Here is a 17,555-nt window from a genome sequence, read left to right as displayed (position 1 = left end):
CGAGGATCAAGTCAGCTTTTTGGTACATTTTTCTGGGTTGTGAATGAGCCACAGGAAAGGCTGGAACTGGAGGTATTTCTTGAATCAACATTTGTGGAATGCCTGCTGTATGTGAAACCTCGAGGCAGGAGGGGGAAAGCATGGGGTGTAGGGTGGAAGGGAGCAGGGTAGAGAAATACTGATTCAGACTGGCCTTGAAGGAACTCATCCCTAGGGATGAGCATCATAGACTTAGTTCTAAGTGACAGAATGGAGAAGGGGAAGAGTGCTGTACTAGTTATCTATTGCCGTACAGGTTATCCCAGTCTCAGTGGCCTAAAACAAATATTTATGATGTCACTCTGTTTCTGTGGGTCAGAATCTGGGAGCGGCTTATCTGGGTATTTCTGGCTCAGCCTCTCATGAGGTTGCCATCCTGATATTAGCGGGAGTCATAGGCATGGGAAGGCTTGGCTGGTGATGGAGGATCCTATCTGAAGTGGCTCACTCCTGTGGCTGGCCAGTTAGTGCTAGTTTTCGGTAGGAAACCTCAGTCCTTTGCCGTGTGCCCTCATGACATAGTAGCTGACTTCCCCATGGTAAATGATCTAAAAGAAAGAGCAAAGAGGAAGCCTTAATGTCTTTTATTACCTGTTTACACACTGTTACTGCCACCATATTTTATAAACTAGATGCAAGTCATTAAGTCTTGCCCACACTTAGGAGGGAGGGAATCAGGCTTCACTTTTGAAGGGATGGGTGTCAAGGAATTTCTGAACAAGCTTTAAAACCACCAGAGGGGCTAAGTGTAGATGTCAGGAAGTACCAAAGTCAGTGCTCCAAACCTTAGTGCTGGAGGAATTGGGCAGGCTGTTTACATCCCAGTGGGATAGCAAGACATCAGAAGGACAGGGTTGGGGAGCCCTGCTGAGATCAAAGGACACAGGAAGAAGAGAGTTAAAAAACAGCTTGACACAAGTCTCTTGGCTTTCCCCATTAGCAGTTCCATACTCCAATGACACCTCCCCCCCATCTGACATAACTAGACTGCTTGGAAGAGGACGCTTGGAGTTCACCACAGACGTTGGCTTGTATAAATGCATGCTGAGAAAAAGCTCTTGTGCTGAAAGTTTAGGGAATTTATAAACTAAGCCGGGACCCAATAGTCATTGTGGCTACTTGTGCAATAAGTGGTTACTACTGGTCAAGAACAATTTGGGGGTTCAATTGGGTCTTATAGGGAGTCTGAAAAATATATTTTTAATATTCTCTCTACCTAGAAAGAGAAACCTATTAGAAGTGAGACCTTTAGGACAGGCATGGTGGCTCATACCTGTAATTCCAGCACTGTGGGAGGCCAAGGCAGGTGGATCATTTGATCCCAGGGTTCAAGACCAGCCTGGGCAACATGGCAAAACCCTGTCTCTACTAGAAATATAAAAAATCAGCAGGACATGGTGGCGCATGCCTGTAGTCCCAGCTACTCAGGAAGCTGAGGCGTGAGAATAGCTTGAGCCCAGGAGACAGAGGTTAAGTGAGGCCTTTAATAATCTAGAAGAGATTTTTTAAAATGATAAAGGGCTAGAAAAAATGATCCAGAGAGAATGCAGTTGGAATTCAAGCGAGGGTGAAGTTCATGGTGGGAAGGTTTGAGAGTAGGGAGGTCAAAACTAGGAGCTAAACCCTGAAGGGCATGTGGAGACTAGAGAGACAGAGGAGGGGAGGGCATTACAGACAGCGACGGTGATGGGGTGGAGGGAAGGAACCACATGAATAAATGTGTCTCTGGATGGCAGTTTGTGGGATGGTTGGAAGCCAGCTGCTTGGACAGAGCAGTTATTCTGGGGAGCTGAGGAGATCTGCTGACATCTTTTTGAAAAGCTTGGACCAGATCCTTGTCAGGCTACTACATAAAATGGAAGGGCACCTTCTCAGGAGGGGCTTCTTTGGAATCCCTCCCTAGTGACAGACGTAGTCTTCACTCTTAATTGGAGAGAATGAACAAAAGGAAAAATAATCATCCACAGGGTTTGGCCAGCCAGCCAAGTGCTCTTTCCCTCTGCCCAGAGAGCATTCATTTGGCCCTAATGAGGAGTGGGCATTTTTCTCATTGTGAGTGCTCAAATTATCATCTTAAAGCTTCACCTTTAAAAAATAATAGTCCTGAAATAGTCTATTGAGGCCTTTTAGACTTCAAAATTATTTTCAAACATTATACAAGGGAAACAGTTTACTCAAATTTGTGCCATTTCTTGTAGGCTTAGCTTATTTGAGTTGCACATTGAAAGAATGTTTCTCATAAAAACATTTTACCCATATTGTACCTGTGTGTATAAATCTGTTCCACTATTATTATGTGATAATTCTAGTTTTAAGAAAGACTACTTTGATTTGAGACGTTCTCAGTGGGAAGATAAAGCAGTTAAGGGTTAAAGAGAGGTTTGGATTTCCAAATCTAATTTTCCTGCATGAATTTCAATATTAAAAAGTTTTCATATGTCTATGTGTATTTTGCTCTTGCAACATAAAAGTAATTTGGTTGTTCTAAACTGACAGCAATGCTAAATATCCTGCAATCCTGCAAAGCTAAAATTCTACCTAGCAGACAAAACTAGCAAGTGCTCGTTGCACAGTTCACAAATTCTGGTGGCATGAGAATGTCAGCTAAGTGGCCAGTCACTCTAGGTTCGTGTTATCTTACTTCTTTAAATATAATGCCTGTTTCTGATTTTTTTAAACTAGTATTAGTTCTTACCTTACCAGTTATGTACCATGCTTCAACAGTAATGCCATACTCAACTTTATTACTGCAAACTTGCTTTGTAGAAGAAATGCCCACCTTCTTACATTACCTGTAGACCAGGCTTTTATATCCTTGGCAGTAAGGACATTTTGGGTGGGCTAATTTTTGTTGTCGAGGGTTGTCTTGCACATTACAGGATGTTTGCCAGCATCCCTGGGCTCTGCCCATTAGATGCCAGTAGCACCCTCACCTGGCTGCTGCAACCAAACTGTCTTCAGACATTGCCAGATGTCCCCTGCAGTAGAACAACTGCTCTAAAGTTAAAGTGTTGGTGCTTGCAGATGAATGTGCAAAATGAGATAATAACAATGATGTGGATGAATGGAGTTAGAAAAGATCCTATGTCTCATGGTTAGATTTATTGCTTTGCCAGTTTTTATCAAGAGCCTCAATGGAAAAAGCATTGGGAATGAAATTAGGATACCTGAATTCTACCGACAAATTGGGCAGCAGTCTTAGTCATGTTTAGTGACTGTGTTTCCTATGTCTGTCAAATGAGAGAATATCCCTGAACCCTTTTCCAGCTTTAAAATTAAACCCACTTTTTTCCTGAAATCTCAGTTCTCCCTTTTCATCCACCTTGATGCTACAGCTTAAGACAATAGCAACCCTATAGTGCCTATAGTAAGAGTCAGATTAACTCTTACTTAACAAGCAAATTTAAAATTTTCCAAACTTAGGTTTACAGAGAATGGTAGCATTGCTTCTACACGTTTGCTTTCTTTTGGGGAACATTAATGGTACATTACCTTAAGTGTGAAAGTGAGTCTGTTGAAAATTCACTTGTGGGAAATGGAATACAGGTGATCAACAATGTAGCCATAGTATTAGACACCCTTTTGCATTTTGAATGAGTATCTCTGAATAGGAATATTTGGACTATAAAGTCTACATTTGTCAATAATGGGGTGTGGTTAAAGTTATAATCATTTTTACTTAAACAGCTCTGGGCCAGGCACAGTGGCTCACGCATGTAATCCCAACACTGGGGGGTGAGAGCAGGAGGATTGCTTGAGCCCAGGAGTTTGAGACCAGCCTTGGCAACATGGTGAGACCCCTATCTCTACAAAAATAAAAAATAAATAAATAAATCAGAAAAATTAGCCAGGTGTAGTGGCATGCACCTGCAGTCCCAGCTCCACTGGAGGCTGAGGTGGAAGGATCACTTGACCCCAGGAGGCGGAGGTTGCAGTGAACTGAGATCATGCCACTGCATTGCAGCCTGGGTGACAGAGTGAGCCTCTGTCTAAAAACAAAAACAAACAAAAACAGCTGTGTAAGGGGAATCAGTGTTGTATAATGTAATTTCTGTGAATTTAAAACTTGAGTGGTTCTTAGGGTTGTTTGATATTATTCTACCTTGGAGAGCAAAAATCATCATTTAAAAACGTATTGAATTTTCACAAAGCATTTTAAAAAGATTGAAATGATGTCTGTTAAATTAAATGATAAAGGATAAATTGGTGTTTTACTATATCTCTGCCTTTCGTGTATAAAAGAATGATTGGAATCTCTAATGGATTTTCTCAGCACACTTTTTAAAGTTGATTATGCCATGAGTCATATATTTCTAAATACGATATTAAAGTGCTGACTCTTTACTACTTCTAGGTTTGTTTCATCAGAGAAGATAGATGTCTGTACATATCTGTAAAAGCTATATACCAAATTCACAAAGATTCTTTTACATTTGTTTTTATTCCAAGTTTCCTTCCATTTACCCCTCTAGAAATGACATTCAAAGAGTCATGGGTGATGTCATCAAAACAAAGTCTTTGAAAGAGGCCTAAGGATCATATATCATTCATGCATCTGAAAGCCTTGAAGACTCAATAGATGCTCAAAAGTATTCAAGTCAGTTTGCCTCTCTCAGACATTCAAGTTTATTTAGATCACAGCCTTATATGTAGTGAAAAGCCCTTATATCTGTTTTTTCGTGCAAAAACCTCTCTCAATGGCCTTGTTTTCCAGCTAATCACTCTCGCTGTCATCTTCTGACCATAAGAACTCTTGCCTCTCCTGGGGCCAGCAGCCATCTTATATCCTAACCCCTGACTTCTCCATCTTCCTACTTTCCAATGGATTCTGTTTAAGATTTCATCCTTTTGATGTCAGCAGCCCACTCTCTGGGTCTCTCATGTTCTTTGCTCTCTGCACAACTTTCCAGGTAGAAAACTCCAGAGCAGAGTTTCTCTGCAATTTGGTATATTAGATCTCAGAAGGCTTTAGGGTAACACAGGAAATGTTGGTGACCCATGGACCAGATTTGCACATAAGCATTATTTGGTTTGGCCCACATCGTATTTTCAAAAATCTAGAAATTTTTCATAATATAGATTCTTGGCTTTCATTGAAATGCTGGGAGACTTGGTAACACTGAGCCATATTCCCAGGCAGCTGGAGCTGTGTACAAGCTGCCCCTTTAGAAGGGACACATGCTCTCCAGCTTGCTGCAAGCACCACGGTGCCCTAGATACGGCATTCTGGCCCAGGAAGTGTTTGGGTCTGTGCCCTGCTGAAGGGAATGAGACTCACTGATTCCTTCCAGGAAGTCTTAGCGGTGAGGGTTCATTTCCTCACCTGCCTCTTTCTCTATAACCATATGGTTTCTCTTCTGGAATTAAACGATCTATTACTGGGAATAAAATGGAGAATAAGACATGTATTTGAATATACAAAGTGTGCAATGTGTCTGACAAGGAGAAAGCAACCTGCAAAAAGTCATAGAAAGTCAATAGAGCCAGAAATACTTGAACAAATAGAAAAGGGGATGGCTATGAATGTCAACTGAAGCTAGTCAACTGAAGCTAATCAACTGTTGTCAACTCCATGTCTGAAGATTCTGTAATTTAAATGAAACTGTTAGTATTATCTACTTACAGTTTCCAGGACTTGAAACTTGTGATTTGTTGGAATGTTTAATTTTAGTGCTTCCTAATGCTAGCCGGCGTTTGCTGAGAGACTGCTGCTGTGCCAGGCGTTTTGCAGAATCTCCGTCTAATCCTCAAAAATGCCTGGAAGGAAGATGGTTATAGTAGCTCCGATTCAGAGGAGAGAAATGAGGCCCATAGCTTATTTTGCTAGTAAGGAAGCAAGTGGGATTTTAACCTAGTCTAGTTCAATTTTTAAGTTGATGCTAGTCTCAATGAATCTCACTGTCTGTCTTAGTTTCCAATATCATCTTACTCGTATTATATTTTGTTGCAATTAGGCAGGTCCGAGACTCAGTTTTCTTATCTAGAAGAAGGGAGGTATAATGCCTGCTCTTCCTGCCACACAGGATTGTTGGAGTGTTAAGGAAGATGATATATGTGGAAGAGATGGGTAAATGATAAAACACAAAATAAGAGAGGGTGCAGTTTCATTTTCCCACACCCAGTCAGTCAGTGTTAAGCCATGTTCATCCAACAGCCCCATCATTTCTGTGGCCAGGAAACTTAACAGCAACAATTCAAACTGCTGTAAATTGGAGCAGGGGATATTGGAATATGATTCTTTAGAAGGCAGAGGTTATAGTGATGTCGTAAATTTAATCTTTACGCTTGGAAGGAGGAGCACCAAGGCATGCTGAGCCTTTCAACATGAGTTGAAGGAGATGCGTCAGGGATTCAGTACGTCATAATCAGGGTCGTCACCATATGACCTTGGAGATCTTGGAGAATTTTCTACAGTTCATTTTCTTCATCTGCAAGATGAAACAGTTTATATAAATCATTTTCAAAGTCTGAGTTCTGCTTTTCCCATAATTATCAGTTTAGGTGACATAGAGCTTTCTGCCTGTTTTGTTTCTTGATTTTTTTAATGGATATATATTAAGATCTTTAGGCTTGAAAGGTATACTTTCAGAGGTTTCGATTGTTGATTCTTTTCAACATCCCCTCTAACGTGGTTTGCTTGTGTCCCCACCCAAATCTCATCTTGAATTGTAGTTCCTATAATCCCCATGTGTCATGAGAGGGACCCGGTAGGGTAATTGAATCGAGGGGGTGGTTACCCCCATGCTGTTTTCATGATAGTGAGTTCTCATGAGATCTAATGGTTTTACAAGGGACTTCCCCCCTTTGCTTTGCACTTCTTCCCACTGCCATATGAAGATGGATGTGTTTGCTTCTCCTTCTTCCTCGATTGTAAGCTTCCTGAGGCCTTCCCAGCCATGCAGAACTGTGAGTCAATTAAACCTGTTTTTTAAATAAATTACCCAGTCTCGGGTATTTCTTCATAGCAGCATGAGAATCTCCCCAGAAGACAAGGACACATGCATACTTTTTCTTTCAGCCTCTTGGGTTTATGATGTTCTCTGTTAGCACGTGCTATATTCCTTTTTAATTCTGTGCTTCTAACTCTTGAGTGTCACTTAAGAAGTGAAAGAGAAGCCTTCTGAGGAAATGCTAGGCAGAAGGTGGCCCCCACAGCAACAATGGATGTGCCCCCTCCTTGGGTTATTTCCATGCAGGGGCTTTGTCCCTTGGGATGTGAAGGGCCTGGTGGCAAGCATTGGTGTCAGATGATAGCTTTGTTTCTTCTCATTCAGGTGATCTACTTCCTAACCTCAGATTTTGTGATTGTTCCATAAGACAATAAGCAGTATAAATTTGGAAGAGGAATTAGGCCATTATTTGACTGACTGATGTGAATGAATCACTATTCAGAGCTTAGATTACTAGCTGCAGATGTGAAAGGATCATTTTCTGTCATTTGCTGAGACAGTTAACTTCCTCCAAAATGTGGCCAGTGCTATTATTAAAGATAATGCACCATGCTGTTTAAAATGCAAGTCACTGCAGGGTTCATTTTGAAAACAGACATTTGAGCATCTTGCTTTACCTGTGGAGCTGGAAAAGGCACAAAAATGAACAAATTACTGATTCCAGAGCTAGTTGTGAAAATGTAACATCCACCTATTTTGAGATCTGACCTTGCTTTTTACACACTATTTCCCCCTTGTTTTTTGGATGAATGTTAATGAGGAACTAGAATTGAAGATCGCGTGCTTCCTAGTGGCTTGTTTCCTAATACAGCCACTTCCTTAAGCTACCCCTCCCCTGTCTTTTCCAGGGATAGCATTTGCTGCTGTTACTGAAGCTGGATCAATGTATATGGTTATGGAATTCATATATATCCATTATGGTAATTGTCAGCCTGTTGCTACTAACTTAGCTTCTGATTTTTACAGATTTTTTAGCTCATTTTGTTTGTACATAGTATGAGGCAAATAATGAGAAATTAATGTGTGACAATTAGAATAAAGGAAGAAATAATATCTTTAAAATGCATTTTAGATTACATTCTCTTGAAATTCTATGAATTAAAAAATTTTGTCCCCCGTGACTGTTCATCTTCCTTATCTGGCAGAGTGAGAGGTATTTAAAGCTCCTGTATTTTACCAAAGCAATGAAATTATAAAGGTGTTACAGCTGAGGAATAAAACTGACATTGAATAATAGTCATGTTTACCCATATCTCCTTATTTGCTTAAAGCCTTAAGAAGATTTTGATGACAAGCCTTTCACTTTTCCCTTCAACTGAGCATTAGACACAGTGTAAAATTTGACTACAAAAGTTTAAGGACCGTTTTGAAAGCTTGGGGAGACCTGCTGGGACACTAGGAATGGCAGTTTACACACACATTTCTGCCCTGTGGAGGTGTGGACAGTCGGGGAGAGAGATTGCATACTTACAAGTGGTTTCTGAAAAGCAAACTTTTAGGAAACTTGTAGAGTTATTTATGAAAACAACAACAACAACAACAACGAAAAAGAGCATTTCCTCTTTGCACTTACACTTACCAGGGCTAAAAAGTGAGCCTAAATTAGCCTATTAAACTGGCTAGAAACCCTAGGAAAAGGCTTAGCCAATCTCAATCGGTGCCTGTAATCAATAATAGCATAATATAATTATTTGTACCCCAATCTCTGGGCCACATCCTGCAAGCAGCACAAAGATGAATTCTACTGAGTTCTGATTCTGGATTCTTGTCAATTTAATAGGGTAGAAAGATACCTGATTATGTAATTTAATACAAGGCTCTCTGTGGCAGCTACTGAAAGAGATGTGAAATCAAATGGAAGTGAAAGCAATGGAGAGATTATCCGGGGAGAGGTAGGGGGGTGGTGGGGTGGTAGGGGGTTGGTGGGTTGGTGGTGGTGGTGGTGGTAATGGTCCATTTGGGGATCCATTGCAAATGTGTACTAGGACTTATTTTTGAAAGATGGGTCAAAGGGAAGCCATAAAAAGTCTGAAGGCTCATGACAAATAGATAAGGGTATATACATTAAATAATTATTATATAAAAATATATGCAGGGTGCTGACCTGGGTGCATGACTGCCCTCATGAAACCCTCACAAAGAAAACTAATTGTGCCTTCAAATAAGTACAATAAAATATCATGTGCACAATATAAATAAATGTTTAATATAAAGTTCAGAGGTATGAGGGACTAGTATAAAGAGCAAGCAACGATGGTCTAATTTGGAGAGGAGAAGGTTGAGTAGGACCTTCGGTGACAGCAATGTGATAACATGAATCTGAGCTTCAGCATGAAGGGCTTAAATAAAATTTAAAAACTTGACATGCAGTGGACTTGAATCCAGACCCAAAACAGCTGGATCTTTTCCTGAGGCATCATCATGAAGACTAAAAGAGAGCTTTCAATTTGGACTTATAAAGAGCATGTGAGGCTGTTTTATAAGAAGATGTTATGTCTTTGGAGTGATTTATAATCTTATCTATTAGGTGAATAAGTAAAATAAAAATTTTTTAAAACTAGGATTAGTTGGGTAACAGCTACAAAAATGAGTTATCTGTGTTCTCATTGATCACAACCACCATTCTTCTTCCCTTTGCTTCTCACCAAACCAGGAGGACAAAGGAGGGTATATGTGTTTCACTCAAGATGCCTTGGAACCACTGAAAGGAGTTCATGTTACATATTTAACTGGCCAAAACAGTAGCAATCCTTCCTTCCTCCCTTTATTTGTTGGTTAAAATATTTGAGGGCTGTCTTTGTGCCAGCCCTTTGCTGGGTGCTAGGGATGCTGTGGTAAATAAGGTACATCCCGCCTTTCTCCACCACGCGCACACACTGAAATCTGGTCTTCACTGAAGGTGAAGACAGCAGGGAATTATATGATTCCTGAAGATCCTTCCACACCTTTGAGTCTGATTCATAAACTGCTATAATGATCACATATACACATTAGACCTAGGTATTACCCAATTTAAGAAAAGACAATTCTTAGGTAAATTAATATCCTAGCATAGCTAGGAGGTGAAATAGATTATTGTGACAAAATGCCAAGTGCGTGGTACCCTGTTAAGCTGTAGGGCTCTTTCGTGCTCTTGTGATCACCCACAAGGTCACAAGATCCCATCCATTGTTATAAATACTGCTTCACTCTCTAAAGTAAAATTTTCTTTGCGGTACTAGATACAGTGTCAGATCCTGTTTGGCATCAGTTCATTTTTAAAATGTTGACAAAGATTCCCTCATTTAATTTTTAATTTTTAAAATTGACACATAGTTATACATATTTATGGGATACATAATGATGTTGCAATACATATAATATATCAGATCAGATCAGGGTAATTACCATATTATCTCAAACATTTATCATTTCATTGTACTGGGAACATTCAATATCCTTCATCTAGCTTGAAAATTAGCCTGGGATATTTCTGCATCCAACCAAGATGAAGTAACAGTAATACATTGGATGTACCATCTCGTCTGACACAATAAAAAAAGAGACAACAAACTAAATACATGAAATAATGGTTTGTGGGACACTGGGCATCAGGCAACAAAAGACAGTAATCTCTGAAAGATGGGAAGCAAATGGGGTGAGCCCTGTGATTGTCCCCACTTTGAGAGATTGCCCCCTTTTTAACTTATGCTCATTTGAGAGGTTCCCCACCCAGGCAGAACCAAGCAAACCCTCTGAGTTGAAGAAGAGTTGAGAGTCTGAGGAGACCAAGAAGGCTAGATTTCACAGAACAGTGTCCTAGAGAAGACATAGTTGTACAGAGGGAGAGTTCTGGAGATCTGCAGAGAGAGTCTACCTCAAGTATTCACCAAGGTTCTGATCAGCACATTCATAGGAAACCAGCTGGAGAAGAAGCCATCCAAATGCATTAGGGGGAACAGTACCCGGTGCTTGCACAGAGCCAAGAATAGTGCCTCTTCCATCAACCAAATGGGAAAACCTCATTCACAGTGCATTAGGAGGGGTCTTGCCTTAAATAGTAGGGGATAATCAGCTGTAGACTTAACACAGTCCCATCCCACATAACACATCTTAAAAGGAAAATCTGCAAGGATCAAACTCTTTCAAAGTAACTATGTCCCTTTGTTTGAGAACACAGCTCAATAATATTTGTGGGTATACAAAAATATCCACTACCAAATAAGCTCAAAATCAGTGTCAGGAATCCAATTAAAAATTGCCAGACATGCAAAGAAGCACGAAAATCAGACTCAGTTGTTGACTTTTCACTTGACAGTTCATTCACAGGCCCAGAGACCTGGAATAACATGGGTGCTTTAGATGGAAAAGTCTTGAACTTTCTACTGATAACTGGAAGACTGGATTCATATAGCTCGAAATCCCAGGGATCCAAGGAATCGGCCCCAAATGTAACACATTAGCCCAGTGGTGTTGGGTCCTAAGAAGTCATCTTTTCTCACTGCTAATTGAAACCTTAGCACTTTTGGCACCACAATGTTCAAAATCTGTTCTGACTCTTGGGCTTTATGCCATGACAACCTGTTTCTGCTCATTGCCTCAGAGATAATCCTCTCTGGGTTCTGGGTGTGTCTGAAGTATAGTTTGCCCCTTTCTGCTTTCCTCAACTTTAGATTCAGTAGTTTGTTGGACGTGCCGTCTAATACCTATGTCAGTTTCCAACTTAAAAAGTCTCTAGTCTGTGTTGCTTGGAGCAGTGTTTTACACGAAGAGCAAGTGAGCTTTGAGGAAGGTTACCAACATTGTGGTTTGCCGGGAACCAAGAGGGTGGGAGAACTTTCAGCACTAAAACCAGAATAGTGTCCGGTAAACTGGGATTGCTAGTCACCCTAGCTTTTGGCGTATTATTCTACTATTGACTGGGATCAGTATATTCTTTATCACATGGGGAAATTTTTCAAGAGCATTCTAACACAGTGGTTTTTGCTGACCCTCCTTCTACGTTTGACTCTGGAAAGTGACTGGTTTAGAGGAAACGATGTAAGTTAACAGATGTCTAATCCCTGAAGCTTATGCTGAGCCTATACCATGGGTGAAGGTCAGGGTCGAAGGAAATATCTCTTGACCATTAGAAGAAAATTTTGGTCTATCCTCCCTCTTTTTTCCCGAAACAAACATACTTCTAAATTTTTTATTTTTATGCTTTTGTGTTATTCTGCCTTCCAGAAGAGAGTAACAAATATTTACCTATTTCTGAGGGCTATAAAATGATTTAGGAGGCACATTCTCTCAATGTCTGTTAGAGAAAAGTAAAGCTTTGATGTGATACTCATGATTTCATGGCTATTACTTAGGAATATGAATCTACCTAAAAAATAAGTGTGCTATAACATTTTTGAGGCTTTACAGTATACCAGGCTTTCACAGGTTGTTATAAAACTCATTTGATCTTCATAACCCTGAGAGGTTAAACACTAAATTATCCTCATTTTTAGGTGGAAAAACTGAGCTATGAGTAACTTGCCAAGGTCACTCCTGCCCACCCCCACCCCTGTGACTACCCCAAATAATTAGAAGTTATCTAAGATTTTCTAGACTGTAGATCATTCCTGAGTTGCAGCAGACCAGAGTAACTTTTAAGAAAAACTCTGGCTATGTGCAGGTGGGGTGGCCATCCATTGCGGTGAGAGTTGCCTGAGTTATCTAGTTTTTCCAGAAGTTCTACACTGTTTATACTTGTCACAGTTCAACAGTAAATGTGCTGCTCAGCTTTAAAGAAAAAGGTGATCTCTTTTCAACAATACAGAAATCAATCTTATTTCCTTATGTGAGCAACAAACAGAAAATGATGGTTTTTGTCGTTTTTTTCTCTTTTTTTGGTCTGCTGCCCAGCTTTTTATCAAAAGATTGTTTTGGAGCAGATGGCATCTATGGAAGTTATTTTGAATGATGTGCAGCTTGGCCACCTCTGTAGTACTCCGTGAATTTTGTCTTTATTCTTCATCCCTACCTACGTCTCTTCCCAACAGGGCTTTAAGTGAACTTGACTTTGGAACTACCCCCTTATCTTCTATAGCAAGACAGACAATAGAAAGGAAAAGGCTCCCTTTCCCTTGTGTATATTGTGGGGGTGATGATGAGGATGTTGCTCCCTTTATCAATGAGTTTTTCCCTTAGGAAACCCATGGGAAGAAGCATTTCCTCTGAACCAGCTCTAGTTTCCCTACAGAACTAGCAGCGTTGGCCTTTGGATGATGGAAATCTGCGACAGTGGCCACAGTTCTGCTATGGCAGCCAGGAAACCGAGAACTACATTTGAGGCTTAATTTTTAATAAGTATCTGAACTGTGATTAGTACGTGTGCATTGAAACTCCTCCTATTCTTGATATTTTCTTTTATTCCTTTTTTCCATAATTTTGAATTTTACATATGTTTTAACATTTTATTGTATGCATTTGTAAAAACTTTCATTTCCTCATAGGATTAAAGCAAGATGTAGATTTTTCTCTCAACCTTTTATTAAACATTTCCAACATGTAGAAGTGTTGAAAAAATAACTTAATGTGTACCTTTCACCTAGATTCGTGTTATTAACATTTTGCTAGTTTGCTTTATCTCCCTAAATACATTTTTTTCTTTGAATCCTTTTACATTATCTAACCCTTAAACATTTCACTCTGAATCACCTAAGAACAAGCACATTTCTCCTACAGAAGGACAAACCATTATTGCCCCCAAGAAACTTCTCATTGATTCATGACATCTGGTCCATATTCGCATTCCCCCTCCGGCCCAATCCCAGAAATGTCTTTTTATGGCCTTTATAATAATAAGGTTGACCTTTTGAAGAAACCAAACTAGTTTTCTACAGACTATCATAATGTTTTAGTTTTTTCTAGTTGTTTCCTTGTGATGTTTAGCCCAGTTCTCTATCTCCTTTGTTTCCCATACACTGGGATTTATGCCTTAAGTCTTAGTTAGATTGGGAAGAATACTTTCTAGCTGATGCTGTGCATTTCAAGGTGCAACACATCAGGAGGTGTATCCTGCTCATGGAGTGCCGGGTCTTCCCACTCACAGGATGCATGTTTGATCACTTGCTTTCACCATGTCTTTCCTTTTAAAGGTATGTTTGTCTCCATGAAATTAGCAAGCAATCTGTGAGGTGGCACCATGTAGCCACTCTTTTGACAATAATCTTTCATCTAGGAGATTTAGCATCTGCGGATGATCTTTGCCCAAACCAATTATGTCATTGCGGATTGCAGAACGATTATTCTCCAATTATCAATTCCTCTATGTACATTATGGCATTTTTCTGTAAAAAATAACATTTCTTTGTTTTTTTTTTTTTATACTTTAAGTTCTAGGGTACATGTGCACAACGTGCGGGTTTGTTACATATGTATATATGTGCCATGTTGGTGCTGCACCCATTAACACGTCATTTACATTAGGTATATCTCCTAATGCTATCCCTCCCCCTTCCCCCCTCCCCACAATAGGACCCAGTGTGTGATGCTCCCCTTCCTGTATCCAAGTGATCTCATTGTTCAATTCCCACCTATGAGTGAGAACATGAGGTATTTGGTTTTCTGTTCTTGTGATAGTTTGCTGAGAATGATGGTTTCCAGCTGCATCCATGTCCCTACAAAGGACATGAACTCATCCTTTTTTATGGCTGCCTAGTATTCCATGGTGTATATGTGCCACATTTTCTTAATCCAGTCTGTCACTGATGGACATTTCAGTTGATTCCAAGTCTTTGCTATTATGAATAGTGCCGCAATAAACATGTGTGTGCATGTGTCTTTATAGCAGCATGATTTATAATCCTTTGGGTATATCCCCAGTAATGGGATGGCTGGGTCAAATGGTATTTCTAGTTCTAGATCCTTGAGGAATCACCACACTGTCTTCCACAATGGTTGAACTAATTTTCACTCCCACCAACAGTGTAAAAGTGTTCCTATTTCTCCACATCCTCTCCAGCACCTGTTGTTTCCTGACTTTTTAATGATTGCCATTCTAACTGGTATGAGATGGTATCTCATTGTGGTTTTGATTTTCATTTCTCTGATGGCGTCTTTGTTATTTCTTAGTCTGGGCTCCTGTAACAAAGTATCACAGACTGAGTGGTTTATAAACAACAAATTTACTTTTCAGTTCCGGGGGCTGGAAGTCTGAGATCAGGGTGCCAGCATGGTCAGGTTCTAGTGAGGGCCCTTTTCCTGGTTATAGACTGCCACCTTCTTGTAGCCTCACATGTAGGAAAGAAAGCCAGAGAGCTCCCAGGGGTTTCTCTTGCAAAGGCACCAATCCCATTCACGAGGGCTCTGCCTTCATGACCCAGTCACCTCCCCAAAGCCCCATCTCTTAACAGCATCCTATTAGGGGTTAGGATTTCAATGTATGAATTTTGGCAGAGACACACACATTCAGTCCACAGTACTTTATTAACTGGGAAAAAACTAGTTTTTTTCTCAACAAGATAGGCCAATGTTTAATTTCACACCTTTAATTATCAATTTTCAGAATAAGAAACTAGTATAATAGTCACCTCCAGTTGTAGCAATTTAGTTTTTTTTTGTTTGTTTTTTGAGATGGAGTTTCACTCTTGTTGTCCAGGCTGGAGGGCAATGGCATGATCTCAGCTCACTGCAGCCTTTGCCTCCCGGGTTCAAGCAATTCTCCTGCCTCAGCCTCCCAAGTAACTGGGATTACAAGTGCCTGCCACCACGCCTGGCTAATTTTTGTATTTTTAATAGAGACAGGGTTTCCCCATGTTGGCCAGGCTTGTCTTGAACTCCTGACCTCAGGTGATCCACCCATCTTGGCCTCCCAAAGTGTTGGGATTACAGGCATGAGCCACTGCACCCAGCCCTAGAAATTTAGTTTTATTTCTCCTTTTAACTACCACTGTAGATTTAGGGACTTTTTTCTCTGTTTTAACATTTGTTTGCTTTTGATGTTAATTAACTCATAATTAACCAGTTATAACCCCTTCAAACATACTCCTGGGTCCTTCTGAAATGCCATATTATCTTTGAATGCTTTTATGCTTTCTGGCCCTACAAGCTGCCTCTGCCTCACCTTATACTTTTACTGTCTCATATCTGGAACCAGCCATTTTGCCAAGAAATGCTGGTATCTTTCAGTGGGTAGTAGTATTTGGAAACCAAAGTCTGGGTGTTTAGAATTCTGACAGTCCTAGGCTGTCCTTGTTTCCAGGCCCTCTGAGTAGACAGCATTAAAAAATACATGTATTTCAACAGTTGACTTCATACTGATATCTCCAATTCAAATTTAACTTTACTAGCTTTTTCTTCAATTTAATTTATATTTATTGCCAGCTCTTAATAGATAACATTTATTCTGTATCCCATTCTTACCTGGCAGGGAAGATAACATGATCACGAAGGTGGTTTTCCGAGGGTGAGGTTCATCCATTGCACTCTGGATGTGCTGACCCATGATATCCCCGAAAGTGGGAAACTCGACTACGTAATTTGTGGTAGTGGGGGACTGCATTCTTCATGCTTTCCCCTAAAATAAATAATTAAATATATATATTTTACATATATATGTTACTGGAATATATATTTTATATAATATATATTATATTTTTAAATATCTTCATATATCCATATATAAATAGTTTCCAAAAAGTCAATACCAATATTTCTACTAACAGTAAAACTGCTGAGGACATTTTGGGATTTTTTTTTTTTTTTTTAACATTTTTCCTCTTTAGATTTTTGTGCTGTAGTTGTTTAAAAGGCACTTGCATTTTTTGGTTACTAGTTTGTATTGTTAGATTAGCAATTTGCTATGCAGTTAAGTTTTTAATTATTGGGTGTGCTTTTAAAATTTTTTACTTTCAGGAGTCAAAATTATTTTTAAAAAATAATTTGAAAGTTCAAAACTAAATTATCAGTAAATCTTTAACTACAAAAACATATAAAGTTTTGAAATGTCCATGGAATTTGGAGCTAACTTAAAAAATTGTTGCCCAGGCACAGTGGCTCACACCTGCAGTCTCAGCACTTTGGGAGGCTGAGGCAGGTGGATTGCTTGAGCCCAGGAGTTTGAGACCAGCCTGAACAACACAGTGAAACCCTGTATCTACAAAAAGTACACAAAAAAAATTAGCCAGGCGTCGTGGCGCACATCGGTAGTCCCAGCTACTTGGAGGCTGATGGAAGAGGATTAATTGAGCCTGGGAGGTTTAGGCTGCAGTGAGCCATGATCACACCACTGCACTCTAGCCTGGGTGGCAGACTGAGACCCTATCTCAAAAAAATAAAAATAAAGTAAAAAATCGTTATTTAATTACTCTGTAAATTGCTATTTATAATTTCTAGAAACTTGTGACAGCATTTTAGAGCAGTTGTTTAACAGTGTCCTCTTTGGATTAGAGCTAAAATTTGTGTAGAGGCATGGATGCTGTTTCAAGTTTTTAACTTATTCATAGAAAGGAAGCAGACAAGTGAAATACTTCCCTGGAAATGAATGCACTCCATCTCAGACTTAGTGCATTTTATCACCTTAAAACTTTTCTTTCTCTGGGAGGGGAGAGTATTTTA

General features: G+C 39.7%; 1 protein-coding gene and 1 non-coding gene across 2 annotated transcripts in view; both read left to right on the top strand.

Moving 5' to 3' along the window:
* Positions 1–17,555, top strand: part of PPM1H (protein phosphatase, Mg2+/Mn2+ dependent 1H) — a 288,777-nt gene that overhangs the window by 67,258 nt on the left and 203,964 nt on the right. The window lies entirely within an intron of this gene.
* Positions 16,354–16,518, top strand: LOC112635733. The gene has a single exon (XR_003122060.1). It is a non-coding gene; the product is annotated as a U1 spliceosomal RNA (small nuclear RNA).

This window comes from Theropithecus gelada, chromosome 11 (assembly GCF_003255815.1).
Source record: "Theropithecus gelada isolate Dixy chromosome 11, Tgel_1.0, whole genome shotgun sequence".
Lineage (NCBI taxonomy): Eukaryota > Metazoa > Chordata > Mammalia > Primates > Cercopithecidae > Theropithecus > Theropithecus gelada.
The sequence above is the reverse complement of the archived record's forward strand: the minus strand, read 5'-3'. Positions and strand labels throughout refer to the sequence as shown.